The 24,234-nt window shown below is 37.2% G+C and overlaps 1 protein-coding gene and 1 long non-coding RNA gene across 3 annotated transcripts in view; one reads left to right on the plus strand and one right to left on the minus strand.

The window, feature by feature from the left end:
- Positions 1–2,102: 2,102 nt before the first annotated feature.
- LOC115220986 (contactin-2) overlaps positions 2,103–24,234 on the plus strand; it is a 159,819-nt gene continuing 137,687 nt past the window's right edge. Inside the window, exon 1 of one of the 2 annotated variants that reach the window (XM_036510551.1) lies at positions 2,103–2,440. The gene's annotated coding sequence lies outside the window, so the exon portion shown is untranslated. The remainder of the gene's footprint in view (positions 2,441–24,234) is intronic. The other variant, XM_029791203.2, reaches the window with a different exon arrangement.
- Positions 5,911–24,234, minus strand: LOC118766793. The gene is made up of 3 exons (XR_005002709.1): positions 24,149–24,234; positions 9,960–9,966; positions 5,911–5,922 (listed from the first exon to the last, which is right to left on the minus strand). It is a non-coding gene; the product is annotated as an uncharacterized LOC118766793 (long non-coding RNA).

The raw sequence follows: 24,234 nt of genomic DNA on the forward strand, positions 1-24,234 counted from the left end.
CCTTTGACGTCATCTATAGCGGTCTTCGTGTTGCATTGGCCGTTTAGTGAACACGCGGTGTTGCCTCTATGAGTATCCTCCCTTTGTTTAAGGCAGGGGCCTACTTACTAATTTTTCTTGACACTAGGTACACAGTTGAAAGAAATACAGAAGATATGTCTGCAAAATATTCTTATGCATTAATGCTATGCAGGGTAATGTTTATCGACTATGTTATGAAAGATCCTAATTTTACATGTTTTTATGCTAAAGGAAAGATGAAACTCTCCGGTGGTGTTTTCTCTATGTAAGGTTATGGTCGTGTGTAACTAATCTTATCATTAAATCCGCTGGTGACCAGGGCGTCGTGGTATGGAAAAGCTGCTTCCAAGAGAAGTTGGAAATATATGTGTGGTAAGTAACTTGCTTACCAGCCACATGGTTCTGGGTTCAGTCCCACTGCGTGGCACCTTGGACAAGTGTCTTCTACTATAGCCTCGGGCTGACCAAAGCCTTGTGAGTGGATTTGGTAGATTGAAACTGAAAGAAGCCCGTCGTATATATGTATATATATATATATATTATATATATATATATAGAGAGAGAGAGAGAGAGAGAGATATATATATGTATATATATGTATGTATATACATGTATATATATATATATATATATATATATATATATATATATATATATATATACATATATATATATATATGTATGTATGTATATGTATATGTTTGTGTGTCTGTGTTTGTGCCCCCCAACATCGCTTGACAACCGATACTGGTGTATCAATTAGCGGTTCGGTAGGAGAGAACGATAGAATAAGTCCTGGGATCGATTTTCTTGACTAAAAGGCGGTGCTCCAGCATGGCCGCAGTCAAATGACTGAAACAAATAAAAGAATATATACATGTGTGTGTGTGTGTGTGTATACAGAGTGCGGTGAATAGACTGCCGTCTAAATTACTCAAAAATGAAAACAACACTGACATCTCATTTTACTAGATATATTTGCCAAAATTACATAGATATATTGAAATACTAAAGAGAAAATTCATTGAATAAAATCGCCATTGGCTTTTATCACGGCCTCGAGACGACTTTGGAATCTCCTGCAACTCTTTTGGACAGTCCCCTTGTTTAAGTTGGTGAATGCTTCTATAATCATTGCCTTTAATTCATCTTTGTTGTTACAAAGAGTTTTGTTGGTCTCTCGCTCAACTATACCAACTGTAATCAAAGGGGTTGCATTCTGGGGAGTTATGTGGTCACATGTTGGGGGTGATATGGTCACAGAAATTGTCTGACAGCAATCACTGGGTTGTCTTGCTTGTGTGGCATGGTGAAGAGTCTTGTCAGACATTGGGTCTTCTAGCAGCCACCCTCTTGACCCAGGGAAGCACTGCCTCCTCCAAGCGCTTCATGTAGACCTCCATGTTAATCTGAAGCCGTGTGGGAAGATGAATGGAGGCATAATGTCGCTATCACTTGTGATCACTTCAAACATCATCATGTTGACTAGATGTTTGATTTTTATCACTCTTGGTACATATCCTCAGAGTGCACTGTCCTCAGATTGATACCCAAACACTCTGAAATGTTCGTATTGGAGTTTTCGGCACGAATGCCAAGCAGTACAGTATGTCGTTTCTAAATTGCGTCATGGTGCTGTTTTTCTCATAGACAGTGCCCAACTGACCCTACTATACTGTGTAGTCGGCAAAATCAAATACAAACAATGAGCACGTACGAAATTAAAAATATGAAGCGGTGACAATTTACCCATCGCACCCTGTATATGCATAATCTGTACATCAGAAACCACCTGTTATTACGAAACCACTATCTTTAAGGTAGCATGTTAGCGATAGTACACACACACACCTACACAAACGCATAAGCACACACATATACAGACACACAGACACACACACACACATATGTATACGCACGTGTGTAAGTGTGTGTGTGTGTACATATGTTTATACACCGACGCAAACAACTTTAAATGTGTGTTTGTGAATATAATTGTTAAAGCTGTATAAGCCACCTCCCCCTGCTCCGAAATCAGTAGCGTTTCTTATTACATATATCGACTGCAGTAATGACCTTATTTCCATACACATCGACATGTGATACTCGTTGGTGTGATCTCTTTGTTTTGCTTATACCCTTGACTGAAGCTTTTATATTGCCAAATCGAAATATTTTTCGACGGGTTTTGTTACCGTCTACCCGTTTATGTATCATCATATAAAAGGTATTTAGTAGTGGAACACACGCCTAACAACCAATCCTATCTCCGTTCATCTCCAGCGCGCATTTTTATAATAATCGTGTTTACTCTTGAGGATTCATAAAATTTTTGCGAACCCACGGACAACCTTAAAGAGGATTATACGCTGGATTAAGTGGATTTTTCTTACGAAAAGGGTTTCTATTACTATATGAGGTAACATTGTTTTTGTTTTATTTTTTTATATGAGATCGCCACAAACAAATTCACCAAAATTTTTTTTATTAAATCTCATAAATTATAGAATTACTGGTGACACACTTTTATTTATTCAATACTAAATTGATTTCTTACCTTTCATATTCGAGTTTGTATAATTAATTAACTAAATATTAGACTGTTATGTTTTATTAAACAAAATATCTCTCCTTAAATTTCATCGTATAGAATAGGACTCAAACACTACACTGAGAGTAAAATTTGATGTATTTCTAATGGGGCCCGATTACCCGAAAAAATGACATAATTGAAAATGGGCAAAATCTCATAATACGTTCGTTGTTAACGATTTAATTCTTTAACACTTGATTTGAACCCATCCCATTACACTATCCCCACATCAACGTGAATTAATTTCATAGAGTGATATATCATAACTATTAGTGTCATTGTTTAGCACTGTTTCACCTTTAAATGTCATTCACAATAAGTAAACTGGCGTCTCAGTTATCCAAACCAATATTAGTTACTTTGCCCTCACTTCACCATAAACGAAATACATCGTTCAAGAAGTATGATTATATTCCAAAAGAAATTCAATAGTATTATTATACTTAATATTAATCATTATCAACAGGAAATTCAAAGATTTATTTAAATTTTTAAAAACTTTCGTTCATCGGACTACAATAAAAACATAAGTTTAAGATAATGAACGACTTGCAGAAAGGAGGTTATTTAGAAAAAAATATTTCATTTTCTACGTTTCTACAACCAGGCCTGCCTAAACTGAACCGGACTCAACTTTAGTTGAATTTTCGTTACGCTCATTTCTGATGTAGGAGCTATATTTCCATTATGGAGAGTTAATATTGATAATTAATTTCAACACAAGACCAAGTACGTGTTGAGAAGGTACATGTTTATAAAGGAATGAAACTTAAAATCAATCTCATCGAATTTGAACATCAATCGAAGTAACGAAATACTGTGAGCTGTTGAAGCGGGTTCTCAACCATTTCTGTCATAATAGGTTATTGTTTAAAGATAGTATTACACGCCACCTAAGGCGCAAATGTTCAACAGACACATAATCAACATCACAAAATCCTTTCCTCTCACTTATAAATATGGTGTCTTATTTGGTTCAAACTAAAAGGAGAAAATGGCTGTCACCTTTTCAATACTGTTTAGTTTTATTTAATGAAAAGTGAATACAAAGGTTTAGAATTAATTTAAATTGGACCCCAACCTGGAAAATGATTAAAAATGTATAAAAATATGCCCTAATATAAGATGAAGAAAATACTTTATGATCAGGTAATATTTGAATTGTGTGCAGTAGTATAAAGTTTGAAAATGAGGGTAGAATAGTTTTGTAATTACATATTTAAACCAGACAAATGCAACCTCAAGTAATCTGATTCGATATTCATAGTGAAACGTATAATGCTGTATATTTTATCAAATATATGACGTATATCAAGACACACAAAAAAACTAGCTTCAGTCATGCTAAATTAGATCATAACTGATTTAATAACTATTATAATTATATTTAATAACTACGTTTTATATATAGATACACAAATATACACGCATACATACATACATATATTTATATATGTGTGTGTATAGATACGTTTGTGTAATTACTACATATATATATATATATATAGGCGCAGGAGTGGCTGTGTGGTAAGTAGCTTCCTTACCAACCACATGGTTCCGGATTCCCACTGCGTGGCACCTTGGGCAAGTGTCTTCTGCTATAGCCCCGGGCCGACCAAAGCCTTGTGAGTGGATTTGGTAGACGGAAACTGAAAGAAGCCCGTCGTATATATGTATATATATATATATATATATATGTGCGTGTATGTTTGTGTGTCTGTGTTTGTCCCCCTAGCATTGCTTGAAAACTGATGCTGGTGTGTTTATGTCCCCGTTACTTAGCGGTTCGGCAAAAGAATAAGTCCCGGGGTCGAGTCAAGTAAAAGAGTAAAAGAATATATATATATATATATATATATATATATATATATATATACATATGTGTGTGTGTGTGTATGTATGTATGTATGTATGCATGTATATACATACATATACACGTTTGTGTAACTACTATATGTATGTATAAGTAAAAGTAAGATCCAAAGATCGAGTTGTAGGAAGTTAGTAAACTTCTAGCAGTCTGTAGAAAGTATTAAAAAAATAACTTTCAGAGACAATAGTGGTTTTTTGACGGAGAAGATTGTAAATTTTTCTCATATCGAAGTTCGATAATTTGAAAAAAGTTATTTTATTGTTCATTGTTAGCAGCTGGGATTGTCGTGTATGCGAATAAAACTCTCAAATGAGTGAATGAAGTTGATAAAATCCAGGCTACATATGTTTCATAGCCAGTAGTAAGTACTTCGGTAGTAGTAAATTACCCAACGAAGGGTAATCGTCGGACCAAAGGTACCTTAATCTAGTGAAGATCTAGAGATCCCATATTAAGTCGCAGGAGATTCGAGGATCCCTTGACGACGATGTAATGCTCATTTCATTAAAGTATCTTCGGCCTGACGGGTACCTACCGGATTACCCCTCGTCGGGGTAATTATTACTTTCGAGCGTCTACTAGCTATGAAACAGATGTAGCCTGGATTTTATCTACTCCATTCCCTAATTTTGAATATATATATATATAATATATATATATATATATAATATATATATATATATATTAATAAATGAAATAAAACATATGCATATATATAAACATATATGTACGTACCTACCTCTACATGTACATATACACGCATATATGAGTACAGGACACCAAAGGGACGTCGAACAGAAAGAGAAACGAAAATATAGACACAAACCAAAGGAACTGGACATTTTTTTTTAAACAACAGAAAATGGAGTACAGGACAATTAACACAAAGAAAAAACCCCTTCTATATATATATATATACTAAACGAAGTGTACAGTATTATATATCCATTATGCCCGACGTACCGGTTGGTTTCTAACTAGGTTTTCTCTCTCTCTCTCTCTCTCTCTCTCTCTCTCTCTCTCTCTCTCTCCACACACACACACACACACGCACACACACACATATATATATATATATATATATATATAGAGAGAGAGAGAGAGAAACACACACATTTCTATATATATTTGTATGTACGTTCGTGTGCGTGTGTAATATATATATCGCATGGTTATATAAATATATATACATATGAGTATTTATATACGTACATATAGTCACACACGCACACACACTCACACTCGCACACACACACACATATATACACACACATAAACGTATGACTGTTGTTCCAGTCCACTTAGCACTCAGTTGGCAAAAAATCCATTGTACAATGTAATTATACAAACCAGCGAATCTACCTATCTACGATGAGGGAAGAAGGTCATTACAGCAGTGTGTATTGAGAAATGTGCGAATGGATTTGATCGATTACTGGGTGATGTTACATTATTGATGATGATACAGCAGTCTATTGCAGCTGTATGACGTGTTTGCGACTAAGTGACATGTGTTGACGATTCACTTCCGAACTGATATAGGCTCCCAGCCTCTGTATTATTAATGGTTATGCAGACCACTCCTAACGAAAGCCAGGGCTTCCTTCGACCTCTACATAAAGAGTATTAAGAAAAAATATTATTTGTACTTTTATTTTAGTTGTCGACATTATTTTACGGGTGTTTATACTCTTATATATTCAAAGTTCACGAATTTCCTTATTTAAATTATGAACCATATTCCTTTCGATAATATCAATATGATTACAAAACTTCTTTGTTGACGATAATTTCCGTTTGGTCGACACTAAGTTTCAAATTACTCTGACTGGTCGTGTAAACATCAGACTGGGTAAGAATACACCTACACCATCTACAGTCTGGTCACGTACTTTTTTGCTGTGAATGCGCGAGCTGGATCTTTAGGGTTGCAAAAAATCAAACTAAGACTTACCTCTCACTGTTCTATTCGAATAACGTCTGGATGTTCTAGTACCATAGGTTATTTTGATTGACAAAATTGTAAACAACAGCCACTTCGATTTGGCGTTTCGAATCCTGCTCGAGACTGACACACTTCGATAACCATTAAATAATCTCACACACACTATATACTAATACACACTTTTTTCCATTTTATTATCGCTATTAAGCGTCCTCGCGACCCGCTTCGTATCTACGATGGGGCCACCAATTATACGATGAAAATCCAGAGTTACTCGTGGTCGGTGAATTTTTAATAAAAATGCGAGGGTGGTTCATCAATTCAAAATCGATATCCACGAAATAATCATACGTTCTGATTTTTTTTTAATGCTAAAATCCTTCCTGACGATTGTCTTTCTAATCCCGAAAAATATCGTAACTATTTGTCCAGCCGTTTGGCCGTGAAGAGGGAACAAAGAGACGGACAGACGGACATAACGCCCATTATAGTAAGATAGTAAATCTACGGATCAACGATGTGAAATAATGGGGTAGAATCGCATGTCTAAATCCTGTAAGTTCACGACGAACTATACGGCGTGGAAATCCAGAGTTAATCCTCGTCGCCGGGATTTTAACAAGAAATATCAAAGGGGATTTATTAATACAGAACACAATATCTACTACATAATCATACTTTTGCACATTTTTTGTTTTTTGCTAAAACCCTTCCTGATTAACTCCTTCGTAATCCCGAAAAACATCGTGACCATTGGTCCAGCCGTTTCACCGTGAAGAGGGAACGACAGACAAACGGACAGACGGACATAGCGCCCATTATACTAAAATATAATTGTACAATGTAATTCTACAATTATATCTTCCTTGTCACATTCTGTGTCGTGCTGAATCTCCCTGTGAACCGCGTTAAGTGTACACATGTATTCTTGTATGCATGTATGTATGTATGTATGTATGTATGTATGTATGTATGTATGTACGTATGTACGTGTGTATGTGTGTGTATGTATGTTTGTATGTATGTATGTATGTATGTATGTATGTATATGTATGTATGTATGTATCTACGTATCTACGTGTGTATGTGTGTGTATGTATGTTTGTATGTATGTTGTATGTATGTATGTATGTATGTATGTATCTACGTGTGTATGTGTGTGTTTGTGTATGTATGTAAGTATGTCATTATTCAGTTTTATTTCAAGATTTCTTGCCAATAGAGAAAGAACCGGGTTTACATCTAGATCCAAGGCCCTTTCATTGGAATTTCAAAATCAGCAACAGGGTATTTTTGTATGTATGCATATATGTATGTATGCATGCATTCATGTATGTATGTATGTATGTATGTATGTATGTATGTATGTATGTATGTATGTATGTATGTATGTATGTATGTATGTATGTATGTATGTATGCGTGCATTCATGTATGTATGTATGTATGTATGTATGAATGTATGTATGTATGTATGTATGTATGTATGTATGTATGTATGTATGTATGTATGTATGTATGAATGTATGTATGTATATGTGTGTGTATGTATGTATGTATGTATGTATGTATGTATGTATATGTGTGTGTATGTATGTATGTATGTATGTATGTATGTATGTATGTATGTATGTATGTATGTATGCGCGGAGACAGAAATAATCGGACTGAATACCCGATCGCGCGGTTAAACCATTGAGAGTGAAGGACTCTTAGCCTTTGTTAGGGCATCTTTCTAGGAGAAGGTAACTCAGGTAACTGGGATAACTGCGACATAAATCTGCGGCTCAGTGGTTACCGATGATGTTGAATTGTTCTTCTTTTCGGATTATGGCTGCTGTTGCTTAGTGAGTGGGATTGACTCAGTGCACAGCCTTTCCTCACTTTAAAAAAAAATCTTCTTGCACAGGCATTGCACGATAACAACATTGATTAAGCTTCATGCAATGGCCATACTCGATAACGAGGGGGAAGCCACCATGTATGTATGTATGTATGTATGTATGTATGTATGTATATATGCAGATTTGTATATTTTGTTTCATGTATGCCTTCTCATGCATATATTTGCATATCTAAACAAGCTCATATATACTTATATGTACAGTTCCAGTGATGGATTGGATCTGTAGTCTTCGAATCAGCTTTCACCTTTCTGGTTTTGAGAAGCCTAACATTCTCACGATTGGTATTTAGGCATCGTGTTGCATATACCAATGCCTCAATAAAAACCTGAACTTGTAATCTGGATAGAGTAACTTCAGATTTCTCAATAGTTCAGCGTAGATATTCTCCTTTTCACTGATCTTCAGCTTTATGTTAACATTCGCTGAGCAGCTGAACATAGTTTCTCTTCAACTGTATATACTTTCTCTTCTCTTTTCCAAATCCTTATAACAAGCCTGTTGTGTTTACATGTGTTTATATGGGTTGTCGCCGGGACATTCCAGCAGTTCTTTTTATTATGAGTGGCTATGGCTTCCACCATACTGCGGGTTTTTATTTCTTTGTCCTCGGAGTCATCCCATCGACGGATCTCGTTATATTGTGTCCTAGCTACATCATGTCTCATCGGCAGTTAATACTGTGATGACATTTTGGGACAACTGTGTATGATATGGTTGATATATTCGATGTCAATTCCACAAAATCTGCATCGGTTCTGACACTTTACTGCTTTTCCCGCACTTCTGTCTCTTTTGTGCATCAGGCATTTGATTCCTAGATTGCAAACGCATACCTTTCAAAGTGGAAGGTAGTAATCCGGTTGCTGATCCATGATAAACTGCTTTGATGATCCATGTTACTGTCATCGTGGAACATTCTATTAACACATCCATGCATAGTCTTCTGCTCATATATGCTCATCCTGTCATCTAATGATACTTTGTGGTAGAGTCGTGCGACTTCTTTGGGCATATATTTACGGTTATCAGACAAGATATGCTGTTCAAAGAGTTGCCTTCCAAGTCTTATGATGTTATCAGCCTCATGTATGAAAACTTGGCCATGGCATGCATTTCAACACTTGGTGGTTAAAAGATGTTTCCGAAGAGATATGATGCGACATTCAAACGCACATAGGTTCGATGTTAAACCTCTGCCGCCTTGTTTACGTTTTAGGTAGAGGCGATCTACATCACTGTTTACGGGGAAATTGTGTGCTTGTTAGTATTTTCTGGATTATCACATCAATAGCTCGGATCTTATCAAGCGTCCAATCAAGCAGCCCAAATGTTGGTAAGAATACTGGCACTGCAAATACATTATGGGTCACTGTTTTATTAAATGCGGAGAATTCCGAGGTCCAAGGTTTCTTTATTCGGTGGTAATATTCTTGAGTGCCATGCGTTTTGTTACAGGTGCCATTGTAAGATATCTTTTCATCCACCCCTAGATATATGTATCATTCCTCATTAGATACAAAGGAAACAGTCAAGTCATTGATGAAGATGTCACTAGTTTGGTTTACAGTTTCCCCACCTTTTCACAACCATATAACAAAATTAATCCTGACCAAACTCCAACATATATCCTTTGAGAATGTTGTAACCAGGTCAAGGCTCTTTTTGATTTCGTGCAGTGGGTAATTTTGGTAATTTCGTTTGCTTGTGAACCAGTGAAATATCCTTCATGCTTCTTTAACATAAATGACAAGGCATTTACAGAAAGTATAAACATCACAGAGAGGCTGTCTCTTTGGAATATACCTTTGCGATACTGTATTCTATGATTGATAATATATTCATTCTTTCTGTTTGATTTCAAGATGATGATCCACGATGAATTCAGGTCAACTATGGCTTTGATTATTCTCACTGGAACTTTAGCAAGCTGAAGGGCGTCTAGCATCCATGAGTTGGGAACAGAAGCAAAATCTTTCTTGTAGCCTAGCCACATTGATACTAGGTTCCTCCTCTGTTCCCGCACCTCTGACATCACAGTTTTGTTTATTGACAATTGCTCGGCACATCTCCAGACTCCCTTCTTCTCAGCTGCTTGTTCTGTTGTGATTATATTACTGGTTTCACAATGGTCTTGGCAAAAGAGGTTTAAGCATGCTGTGTATATCATATATTAAGTTCTGGCATGCAATTGGCCGGTGGTCTTTTGTTATGTGGGTGGTTCTGCATTTGAGGACCAATTTTGTCAATGCCAGAGCTAACCAATGTGGTATGCTATTGTACCCATTGGGAGCTTGTTGGTACAGGTTGATAAGATATGGACGGAAGAAGGTTAGCTTCTTGTACAAATATCCAGCAATTAAGTCTCTTTCCAGGTGCTTTTCCATCCTGGGGTTTCCGGATCACACTTAAATGAATATCACCATCCATCCCATATGTCTTGGGTGTAATGCAGGGACAATAACTTTTGCGTATTTCTTCCAGCCACAGAGCGTCTTGGTTAAATTCCTTCTATTCACACCAGATTTTCCTCCAGAAGGAGTCTACATCTTCTCGTGGAGGAGCTTCTGTGATGTTCACTTCTTCTCCTCTCATGTCTCTGTATACTGCTGCCTGGTTCTGGTTTTGCTTACTGTTTTTCTCTCTGTTATTCTCTTCTGGTGTCGGAGTTTCTCGCTGAGAGCTTTTAGTTCCTGCTTGAGGGTGATCAGTTTGCAAATGAGTGTCCTATTTTTACTGTCTCTAAACATCATGATTTCCCTTCCTTTTTCACTTTGTTGGTGAGTGGTAGAGTGATTTACTTGTTTGCACGCAATAAATATCATTACATGGTTGATGGTCTTCCGTAAATCAGCTGTCTTTTTCTTTGTCTTCAAAAGCCATGATGGTACTTTCCTAGTTGTTTCGGTTTTGTTCACTTTTTGAATGTCACTCATGTACTCCTTTGCAGTAGTAGCCAGAGCACAGAGACATGAGTTAATCTGCCAGAATGCAGGTTCATTACACTGCTGTAAATATTCCTCTCCAATTTCGTTAACAGCTGTTAGTACCGTATCTGGTGTTTGTTTTTTTTTACTTACTTTGGTAGAGAATACTCTTTCTTTGAGAGAGTGCTTCAGAGCCAAAGCTATGTTTCCTCGGAAAATTTCAGTAAGGGCACATTTAACCGATATATCACCCTGACTACAATTACTACTACAACAATAACCATTGGATTCTGCATGCAATTTACCATTAGTCGTAGTAGGGGGACAATGGTTAGTTGGGAAGAATATTGATTTCAGGTCTTTTTTTAATAAAGTTACTGTCATGATCCTTCTGCTTACGTTCCACAAATTTTGCTTGTTGACGTAATTCCTTCACAGTAAAATGATTTAATTCTGGATGCAGATCGTCCCAACATGATTTCAATCGATTCATATAGCCAACAGCGGAGTTTTGCCTCGCTTTTTGAAGCAGTATTCAATTGAATACTGATCAGTATTAAATTCATAATTCCAACAGAAATGAGTTTAGTAATTATGGTTTCTTCTACAGCTAGAAAGAATTTGTTTACCTGCTGAGCTGTTGCTTTCGTTTCCTCGGTTGTGTTGTTGATGATGTGTCCAGTCAAGTTGCTTGTAGTAACTCTGCGTGGCAAATTCAAGTTTCAGTCCTAAGTCCCTTCGATCATGGATAAAAGTATCTCTCAGATGAATAGTATCCCACGCCAAATACGCGACTTGTTGCTTCGAATGTATGATGTGTGTATGTTTGCATGTATGTATGTATGTATGCATGCATGCATGTATGTAGTATGTATGTATGTATGTATGTATGCATGCATGCATGTATGTTAGTATGTATGCATGTATGTATGCATGCATGTATGTGTGTGTGTGTGTGTATGTATGCATGTATGTATTATGTTTTCTCTTTTTAACTTAGAGTAAATTTTGCCTGACCACCCACTTGGTAGCAAGTTTGGGAAGGAAAGTGTTTTGATTTAACTATCACTCTTTGAATTTTAAGGTCTTGCGGATTTTATAGTACCAGATATCGTGATTATTTATAGCGTATGAATTAAGGATTTGCATTCACTCGCCAAGATTCCAAGCTCAGCCGTACTTTGCTCCGGACGTATTGTTATATATCCTGTTGCTGCACACTGTGCAACACTCAAAAATGGACAAGAGATCTGTGGTCATTTTTATATGCAAAATGACATGGGAAATCCATTTCTTGCCTTCTTTTTGTTGAATTAGGCATGGTGTCTACAGAATTGTCACTGTATACCCTTTTTGTCATTATTATTAAATAAAATTCTCTACCACATTGGGCTAGAGAGCAATCTTAGTAACACCTCCAATGTGATTCGAAGCTTGTGTTTAATGTTATTTTTTATTCTTTCAGATCTTATTTGTTTTCAACAATAAGTGCAAGACGGTGCAAAAGTGATCCAAACAGATTCTGTTATATCTATGGGGAATTAACTTTTACTAAACAAAAGCGTAATTTACACGCCATATCAAGAAAATATACAAGGTGTACTTCGATTGTTACTTAGGAGACCAGGATAAGTCATGGGCTCCTCGTGTGTGTTGCCTTACATGTGTGAAGACATTGAGTTCCTGGTATGCAGGAAAAAATGTTCACATGAAGTTTGATGTTCCAATGATTTGGCATGAGCAGAAAGATCACTCTAATGATAGCTATTTCTGTCACCATGACTTTACAGGCTGTACTACAGCAAAGAAAAAGAAACACATTGCAATCAGCAATGCGCCCGGTAGAGCACTCAGAAAACTTATCTGTGCCCAAACCTCCAGATCAAGAAATGCAGAGTTCCAGCAGTGCTGATGAACATTCCAGTGGTGAATGTGGGGAGCCCAATGATCCAGAAGGCGAGAATAAACCAATACCATTTTCTCAAGAGGCTCTAAATGACTTGTGCAGGGATCTCTAACGAGAGCGAAAAATGAGCTTCTGGCGTCACGGCTTCAAGAACGTAATCTTCTTAAGAAAGGAGTGAAGATAACACTGTACAGAAAACGTACTGAGGATCTGCTTGCATTATTCACCACGAAGGATGACTTATGCTTTTGTAATGACATCATTGAACTTTTTTAGCAACTGGAAATACCATATGATAAAACCAACTACCGACTTTTCATAAATGCATCCAAGGACAGCATCAAAGTTGTTCTGCTACACAATGGTAACACTCTGCCTTCTGTTCCCATAGCTTATAGCACAACCATGAAAGAACCATATGAAAATCTGAAAGCAGTTCCAACAAGCATACAATATGATGACCATACCTGGCATATTTGTACAGATTTTAAGGTTGTGGCCATGCTAACTGGCCTTCAGCTTGGCTATACTAAATTTTGCTACTTCCTATGCTTATGGAATTCCAGAGCAAGAGCTGAATATTATGTACGCAAGGATTGGCCGATCCGAGATGAAATTGAGCAAGGAAAACACAACATCAAAAGTGATAGAATTTTTTTTACCACTTTTGCGTATTAAATTTGTTTGTTTAAGCAATTTGTGAAAGCCTTGGACCAGGAATCCTCTGCATTTTCATATCTTGCAGAAAAGTTCCCTGCCCTGAGTGAAGGTAAAATTAAAGAAGGTATCTTCATAGGTCCCCAAATTCGAAAAATTGTACTTGATGAAACCTTCATCACACACCTCAAGAGAAAAGAGAAGCTTGCCTTTAAGTCATTCAAGAAGGTTTGTGATAACTTTCTGGGCAACCATCGTTCAAAAAACTATGTGCAAGTAGTGAATGATCTGCTGAGTCATTATCATGATATGGGATGTAACATGTCTCTAAACTTTCATGTGGTTCACTCCCATTTGAGAAACCGTCAGGTAACACTATCTCCTCTGCTATTTTGTTCAAGTCTTCCACTGTTGCCTGGACTGTTAGCTCCAACCCATAGCCCCAGTAGTCCAGGTTGTTTGTCCTGGTTGCCTTCAATATTCGGGCCTCTTCTGCCATGTTGTACATAACGGCCGTCATTAGCCAAGCCTCTTCTAGCTCGAGCAAGTGATTAATACAAGAACTTTATTGTTGTCTTTGCGGTTGGTTTATTGCATCTGCATACCTCTGGCCACTTTGTACCGCTATCAACAACAATTAGATAGTATGTGCCGTTCACTGGTCCGGCATAGTCGATATGTACTCTGGACCACGGACTATCCATCTCACGCCACGATTGGTATTTCACCAGTGGTGCTTTGGCTGCTAGCGCACAAACCTTTGCATGATTTTACACAATTTTCAATGTCCCCGTCCACTGCTAGTCAATATACATAGCTCCTCATTATGGCTTTCATTCTCGACATTCTTGGGTTTCCACTGTGGAATTCTTGCATTACTCATTTCCGTTCCTGCATACGTAATAAATTCATCATCCTCTTTTTAAGTCAAATTCTAACAGTCCATTCAAGTATAGAGAAGTTTATATCACCGATCATGTTAGACAGTAATTTGTTTCCTTTTTGGGCAATATGAAATTACAGTAGCGTTCATGATCAGACAGAGATAATTTATGTAATAATGACCTTACTTTTTCTTCGTCCAACCATGTTTTGCAATCTTCCTTAAAATATTCTCGTACCTTCTGCAATACGCCGCAAAAGTTATACTCTCAGACCGCTACTATTTATAATCGCTCGGTCCAGTTTTTTTCTCGCAAGGGGCGTCGTGACTCTCATCCCAACAGTATGTATGCATGTATGTATGTATGTATGTATGTATGTACGTACGTATGTATGTATGTATGTATGTATTATGTATGAATGTATGTATGTATGTATGTATGTATGTATGTATGTATGTGTGTATGTGCGTATGCCCGTATATACTTATATTTAACCATCCAACTGCAGATTACGTTACCTTTCATATGTACGTAAAAGATTTTTAACTTTCCGGTGATTTCCACTTATTGAAATGTAATTCTCTATCGCTAGAAAAGCCTCTCCTTATTAACTCCATTAGGAAGTGTTCGGTTCCTATTAATCAAGGTAGGGTGAATATTTTATGCTTAGCTCCTTTGTCTATTATAATGTTGTAAGGATGACAACCCGGCTAGAGTGTATATACAACAGAACAGAGTTTCTAATCGAGAATTTCATAAATATCTTTAATTTTCCGAATATTCATTGCATTGCTCGGGCATTCAGTCAAGTCAATAATATCAGGGAGGGTTCTGCTGATCTCTCATCGTCTTCATCTAATGTACTCTTAGGGCCTGTACTACCAAGATCCTAGTCTCTTTCTTCAATACTCCTTTCTAAACCCAGTTGTTTGGGTTATCTCTGATCTCTCTTTTGATGCTGAAACCATTGAGTGAGGCTTCTTTCCTTCAAAGATAGATTTCTCTTTTTTCACACATTCTTGTTTTCTCTTTATGCGTTTGTAATGACATCGCTGAACTTTTTCAGCAACTGGAAATACCATATGATAAAACCAACTGACGACTTTTCATAAGGACAGGACAGCATCCAAGGACAGGACAGCATCAAAGCTGTTCTGCTACACAATGGTAACACTCTGTCTTCTGTTCCCATAGCTTATAGCAGAACCATTTCGTCTGGTCTTTTCCAGTATAATCGGTTCACACGACGCTTGTTATTTCTGTGCATTTAATGTTGCTGCCACCTGTTCCTTCCTGTCGATGTCATTTTGTCCCTTGCTTCTCCAGCCAGCAGTATCTGCTCCATACATCAGAAGTGATTGTGCCCTCTTGTTCATTGCTTGTGTGATGTTCCTTGCATTCAACTGCTCCGAACTGCTTCCTTCATTTGCTGTCAGTTTTCAGTATTCTCAAATATTTTTGCTTCATCTACATTTATTACTATTCGCAACATCAGGCAGATCCATTCCGGTGCCTTATTGGGATTTTCTTCTCATCATCTCCATCATAACACATCTTTTTCAAAAGTCATCCAGATGCCGTTACTTACTTTTCCTCTTTTACTTGTTTCAGTCATGTGACTGTGGCCATGCTGGAGCACCGCCTTTAGTCGAGCAAATCGACCCCAGGACTTATTCTTTGTAAGCCTACTACTTATTCTATCGGTCTCTTTTGCCGAACCGCTAAGTAACGGGGAAGTAAACACACCAGCATCGGTTGTCAAACGATGTTGGGGGGACAAAGGCAGACACAAACATATACACACACATACATATATATATATATATATTATATATATATATATATATATATATGTATATATATATATATATATTATATACATATATATATATATATATATATATATATATTATATTAAATTAGAGACAAAACCACTATTAGGCAAATCATACAATGAAAAACTTAAGCCAATACATAAGATTATCTAATTTATATTATTTAAATAATCTTATGTATTGGCTTAAGTTTTTCACTGTATGATTTGCCTAATAGTGGTTTTGTCTCTAATTTAATATAATATAATATTTTACTATAAAATTGGATTCAATCCTAAATCTGATTTTTCTCTGTAAGTTTGGATTTATTCCCTAATATTTATTATTATATATATATATATTATATATATATATATATATATATATATATATATATATATATATATATATACGACGGGCTTCTTTCAGTTTCCGTCTACCAAATCCACTCACAAGGCTTTGGTCGGCCCGAGGCTATAATAGAAGACACTTGCCCAAGGTGCCACGCAGTGGGACTGAACCCGGGACCATGTGGCTGGTAAACAAGCTACTTACCACACAGCCACTCCTACGCCGTTGCTAAGTATTCTTTGCAGTCTTCACTAAGGAATCCAGTTGGTCGTTAAAGTTAAAACTTTAATGATTTAAAAACCATCCATAAACAGAAAATGATTAACTTTTCTCGTTTTCTTTCTCAATGGGAATTCATCACTAGATATGTTTCGTGTAATCACTAAAGGAATCGGTGCGATTATAAGCAAAATAGACAGCAAGCTGTTGTCTTGAAATATTCCTCTTTTGATATACTCTTTACTCTTTACTCTTTTACTTGTTTCAGTCATTTGACTGCGGCCATGCTGGAGCACCGCCTTTAGTCGAGCAAATCGACCCCGGGACTTATTCTTTGTAAGCCCAGTACTTATTCTATCAGTCTCTTTTGCCGAACCGCTAAGTGACGGGGACGTAAACACACCAGCATCGGTTGTCAAGCAATGCTACTTGTCTGACAAACACACACACATATATATATATATATACATATATACGACAAGCTTCTTTCAGTTTCCGTCTACCAAATCCACTCACAAGGCATTGGTCGGCCCGGGGCTATAGCAGAAGACACTTACCCAAGATGCCACGCAGTGGGACTGAACCCGGAACCATGTGGCTGGTTAGCAAGCTACTTACCACACATCCACTCCTGCGCCTATGGATATGCACATTTATTAATCTTTCCTTTGCTGATGTTAACTCTACTCTCCAACATGGCATTGCATTTGATCATAGATACCTAATAGGTTTCAAGATCACAATGTCAAGTCTTCTTGCCATCGCCGAGTAGGAAAGAAAAAGTACATCTTAATGAGAGAAGACAATAATTATCCCGTTATTTCCTTATTCATACAAGGTCATACTTACAAAACACACGTTTTACTACCATCTCTGGATGGTCAGCTTCCTTAGACGAATTCTCCGGGTAAACGAAGGAGAATAAGAGAGGAAAAAACAGAGAAAGAGGGAGAAAGGGAAGAGAAAAATGAAACTTAAGACGGAGTATAACGAAATTCTCCGTTCAAGAATAAAGAAGGTGAGAATAAATAGAAAGAACCATTCTTATCATTAACATTGTTGTTGTTGCTGTTGTTGTAGCCGTCGTTGTTGTTAAGGTGGTGAGCTGGCAGAATCGTTAGCACCCTGGAGGAAATGCTGAGCGGTATTTCCTCTGCCGCTACGTTCTGAGTTCAAGTTCCGCCGAGGTCGACTTTGCCTTTTATCCTTTCGAGGTCGATAATTTAAGTTTGTCTGTCCTTGTTTGTTTACTCTGTGTTTAGCCCCTTGTGGGTAATAAAGAAATAGGTATTTCGCCTGTGGTTAAGTTCTGAGTCCAAATTCAGCCAAGATGGACTTTGCCTTTCATCCTTTTGGGGTCGATAAATTAAGTACCAGTGAGACACTGGGGTCGATGAAATCGTCTTATTCTCTTCCCCAAAATTGCTGCCCTTGTGGCAGAATTTGAAACCGATATTATTGTTGTTGCTAAGGCGGCGAGCTGGCAGAATCGTTAGCACCCTGGACGAAATGCTTAGCGGTATTTCTTCTGCCGCTACGTTCTGAGTTCAAATTCCACCGAGGTCGACTTTGCCTTTCATCCTTTCGGGGTCGATTAAATAAGTACCAGTTACGGGTCGATGTAATCGACTTAATCCGTTTGTCTGTCCTTGTTTGTCCCTTCTATGTTTAGCCCCTTGTGGGTAGTAAAGAAATAGGTATTTCGTCCGTCTTTACGTTTAAGTTCAAATTCTTCTGAGATCGACTTAGACTTCCATCACATCGAGATCGATGATAAAATAAGTACCAATCAACCACTGGGGTCGATGTACTCGACTTTGCCTCTTCCCCAAAATGCTGGCCTTGAGCTAAATTTTGAAATTAAGAATTTTTTATTTGCTTTTTCATTAGCATGTTTGATACTCTCACTTGCTGAGTGATCCAGACGCCAAGAGCAAAGTTTGAGGACGGAAGGTGAAGACAGTACAGAAATACATTCAGGGGCTGTTTTCGCTTAAAGTACCACGTTTTGTATTTCAATTTCCAGATACTTATATTAAGTGGGCTATCAAATTCCTTGGCCAATATATTCTTATCGGCGGAGACACTTATATCTATCAGTTTACAAGTATTTACTTTCCTATCTTTAATGATTATGTCTGGATTGTTCTGCCAGTATTGATAGGAAAACCCCATAAGCTGGGAACATTTTCACCTTCAACCACTGGATTAGGACCATGTCCATACCAGCAAGGGGTGTCGATTTGGTAGTCCTTACATATTTTCCACTGCAAATATTGTCCTACCCTATAGTGGCGATTTTTATATTCGTTTGGTTTGATCTGTTTATCAGACAGTCTGGTCATACATTATTACTGCTCAGCAATAGCTCAGCTTTCTGCTGGGCTGACTTGGGACGTCAATTATTTATCAACTTTTTGGGTCACTTACCTTCGACCATTGCTCCGTTTGAATGATTTTTCTCTGGGCTTCATTTGTTTATCAAATGTCATGTGACTTGCTTTTGTCGGGCAGTCGGCAAGTGTTCCGGTTGGCTTACAGCTTTCAGACATCAGTGGTTTCTCTGACGTCACGATCGGCTCAATGTTTAGTAGCATTATTTATTTATTCTTGTCTCGTCAAGAGTCCGGTTTTAACCCAAAATAAAATCCAATTGGTCAATTTCTGGGGCAAATAGTGTCGAAAATGTGTTATGTGTAGCGGTTAGAAGAAAGGGATTCGAATCCTGGAGGCAAGTTGTTACCCCAACTTTTGATTTACTTTTATTATTTTCCTGATTTCAAATTCTTTTAACTTCAGTCGAATAACCTTTTTTTTCCGATATATATTTCTTTGCTATAGAGTGTATAATTTTGGTTTATATTTCTTTATAAACATATTTTCCTTATTTAATCGAAATTGGACAAAGGTGTTCCAGATGCTTTGATGTAAGAGGAAAATTTCATATTTCGTATGTTTGTTTGTTGGACAGAGATCTAAATATTTACACGTGGAGTCTCAAATCTATTGGTAGTGTACCACTGTTCTGTACATCAGATTTAAACTTGTCTGTTCTATGTGCAATTTAACAGCATAAATTAAATTGCTTGATATGCAGGTGAAATGACTTTATATGGTAAATGTTATGTATTTATATTCCTATGTCAATTTATATTCCTTGATTTATATTCCCATGTCAATTTCTCCAAGAAATAGATGAAGATTACACAGTTAGGATGGAGTTGAAATTTTGATGAGTAAGTGGTACTTTTGAAGATTTAGACTGACTTTTACTTTTAATTATTTTGTGTTTAGAGTGTGTTTTCATTCGTAGGTCGTTCATAAAAAGATGGATATTCTGATGGATGATATTGCATGCTTCCGTGTTTCTTGGATCGTGTGTTGATATATAAGGTAGCTTTGAGCGTATCAGGGGTGTTCCTTGTTTTTCATAATTCTTGGGTGTCTATCGATTTGAACGTTCTATCCCATTAGTGATTAAAGCTATTGGGTAGTGTGTTTCGAGTATTGTATTTCATAGTTCTTGAAGTCGTTTCTCCTGGGTTTCGGAAATGAATACAATTGTGCTGGTTGTTCTTGCTAGGTTAGAACATATTAATTTTCGCATGCTTTGGATGACAGGAAGAAATTAGCAGATATTGTTTTGAGTCTGTTCGTTTAATGCAGATGTCGGTTTCAACGTTCGTAACTCTTTATATGATTAAGATATCGAAAAAGAGTTGTTTTTCCCTATATTCCATGTTGAATTGAATACTGTGGGTTATGTATCTAACTCGGTTTTAAACTCATAGAGTTGATTTAAACTGTATGTCCACTAGCTGAAATAATCAACCATGTAGCGTTTTCATTTGGCGAATAAGCATTTATAGAAGACATCACCGTATATCAATCTCAATTGTTCGCATATTTGGACTTCTAAATATTCCATAAGAAGATTAGCATGCCTGGCGGATACTTTCATGCCCATCGCAGTCTTTTAAGAATTCGTTTAGGTAGGTATTTTGGAAATTTTACCAATGACAATGGTATGGCTTCTGTTCTATATCCATATGGAATCGTGGTTTAAATATTTACTACATCAAATGAAACCAAAAGAGTGTTTGTGTTGCCTTTATACTGGACATTGTTTAGAAAGTTTAAGACAGCATAAAAATTTATGAATTAATTTTAGGGATATATCACTAAAGTTCCTAAGTTTACGTATTTCACATGATGGACCTGATATAATTGGTCTTAGGTTCAGATCTTAGGGATGTGATATACTCTTTACTCTCTCTTTTACATGTTTCAGTCATTTGACTGCGGCCATGCTGGAGCACCGCCTTTAGTCGAGCAACTCGACCCCGGGACTTATTCTTTGTAAGCCCAGTACTTATTCTATCGGTCTCTTTTGCCGAACCGCTAAGTGACGGGGACGTAAACACACCAGCATCGGTTGTCAAGCAATGCTAGGGGTACAAACACAGACACACAAACATATACAAACACATACACATACATACATATACATATATATACATATATACGACGGGTTTCTTTTCAGTTTCCGTATACCAAATTCACTCACAAGGCATTGGTCGGCCCGGGGCTATAGCAGAAGACACTTGCCCAAGATGCCACGCAGTGGGACTGAACCCGGAACCATGTGGCTCGTTAGCAAGCTACTTACCACACAGCCACTCCTGCGCCTTTATATTAATAAACATTTGTCTTGCTCCAGAAGATTTTTGTGACTGCTTAGAAATTGTTGGTTCAAGTCTTATTAGATAGTCCCATTCCTTCTTCAGTAAATACCTTTCGGATCTACTGGCAGAATGTCGTGCGTACCCTCGTTATTTCCGATTGTCATCAATTGTTTACTTTTCATGGTGGGTGATGTCACAAAGTAGGGATAGCTCACTGTTTTCGAATTGTTCGGAGTTAATTATGACTACAATACTTCTGACTACAGGCGCAGGAGTGGCTGTGTGGTAAGTAGCTTGTTTACCAACCACGTGGTTCCGGGTTCAGTCCCACTGCGTGGCACCTTGGGCAAGTGTCTTCTACTATAGCCTCGGGCCGACCAAAGCCTTGTGAGTGAATTTGGTAGACGGAAACTGAAAAGAAGCCCGTCGTATATATGTATATGTATATATATGTGTGTGTGTTTGTGTGTCGGTGTTTGTCCCCCCAACATCGCTTGACAACCGATGCTGGTGTGTTTACGTCCCCGTCACTTAGCGGTTCGGCAAAAGAGAACGATAGAATAAGTACTGGGCTTACAAAGAATAAGTCCTGGGGTTGATTTGCTCGACTAAAGGCGGTGCTCCAGCATGGCCACAGTCAAATGACTGAAACAAGTAAAAGAGTAAAGAGTATACTTCCATTATCAGCTACTTTGATAATTATATTGTTGTCCTTCTTAAAATCCTTGATGTTTTCCCGTTCTTTCAGCTGCTTTTGATTGAAATGTTAGACGTGGTAATAAATAACAATGAAAATTGGTCATAAAACCACAGAATTTATTTAAAGTCTTACCATTTTCCGGACTATAATAACTTTCAATGATTCATCATTAACTTTTTTGTTGAACAATTCTGTTTTGCTTAGTTTTCTACAAACTTTACGACATCTTTCTGCATTTCATTCATTTTGAAATTTTATGGTATTGAGAAGAATTTTAACCTATTGGGGAAATCTTGAATTTATTGCGTTGAAAGGGTTGTGTGTGATATATTTATTACATTTGGAAGTATACATTTGGTTTGTTCCATCGAGTGTCTTGAATTCTGTCCACTCTCTCTAGAAAAAGATTCCTTGGTTTTCGGTTGAAGGTATTTGTATTCTTGTAAGGGAATGAATTGTTTTCTGGTCTTATGTTAAAGAGTGATCTATTATAGGTTCTAGTTTATGTGTGATCTTCCTGAAGTAATCATTACGGTTATAATTTTTGGCGTGTTGTGCAAACTGGTGTCTCCGATTTAGAGAGATATTACGTAGAGATAGAAAGAGGTTTTTGGTTCTTTCTGTGAAGTACAGTCTTTATCCAAAATTTAAAGAGCTTATATTACTATATTTCTATCATTGAAGATTATTATGTCTTGAGAAAAGGGGATTTTTTTGTTACTCCTAAAAGGACTGTTTAGTTGTTTTGGTTTTCTGGAATTGATGCTATCATCTCTGTGTCTTTGACGATCATGCAAGTGACTTTTTGTTCCTGGGCATGCTGTTGCATACCCGATTTGTGAAGTTAATGGGTTTGTAGTTTAAGGTAAACACCTATGTGCTAAAGGTGTTGTCTACTCTGCCTCTGCATATGCAGGAGGCGATGTTTCAATAGGCAGCGAGACAGCTCTGTAGATGTTTCGGCCCCCAAACCAGGAGAACCAGAGCTGCTGGGATCACCCATCGACAAAACTTCCACACTATAGCACACACACACACACACACACACACACACACACACACACACACACACACACACACACACACACACACAAACAAACATGAAATCCATAGATTCTCAGTATAGAAGAGAGTAGTGCTCGAAAATGTTCAAACTTAGACTCCGAAATCTTCACAGGGAATCAATTCAACAGGGTAAAAAGTGGATATAAGAGTGATCAAGTTGAGCGGCTACAGAGGCAATTTTGCGGATAAAAAAATTAGATATATTAAATATAATTTAATAGCTCGGTCATGAAACAAAAAGTATGTATATAAGTATACGTGGAAAACGAGAGAAAGCAAAAGATGGAAACTTTCAGGCAATGAATATTCAAGGACAAATATATAGATATCTACACAAATAGATCTAACTTCCACAGAGCACAAGCGACAAAATGTATTAAAGGAGTGGAAGAAAGGTGTTATAAATCTAACAGCTGTTTCTGGGGGCTTGGAGATCTATGATAATTTCGATAGATGGCAACTGTAGTTACATCCATTACGGCCGCATATTGAGATGAACTACATCAAACAAAATCATCATGGATCTCCAAGCCCCCAGAAAAAGCTGTTGGATTTATCATACCTTTCTTCCACTCCTTTAATTATCTCTGTCTGTGGAAGTTGACTCTATTTATGTAAATATCTACATGTTGGTACTTAAATATTCTTTGTCTGAAAGTCTCTATCTTTTGCTTTCTTTCGTTTTTCATGT

The sequence above is a fragment of the Octopus sinensis genome, linkage group LG17, assembly GCF_006345805.1.
Source record: "Octopus sinensis linkage group LG17, ASM634580v1, whole genome shotgun sequence".
Taxonomy (NCBI): Eukaryota; Metazoa; Mollusca; class Cephalopoda; order Octopoda; family Octopodidae; genus Octopus; species Octopus sinensis.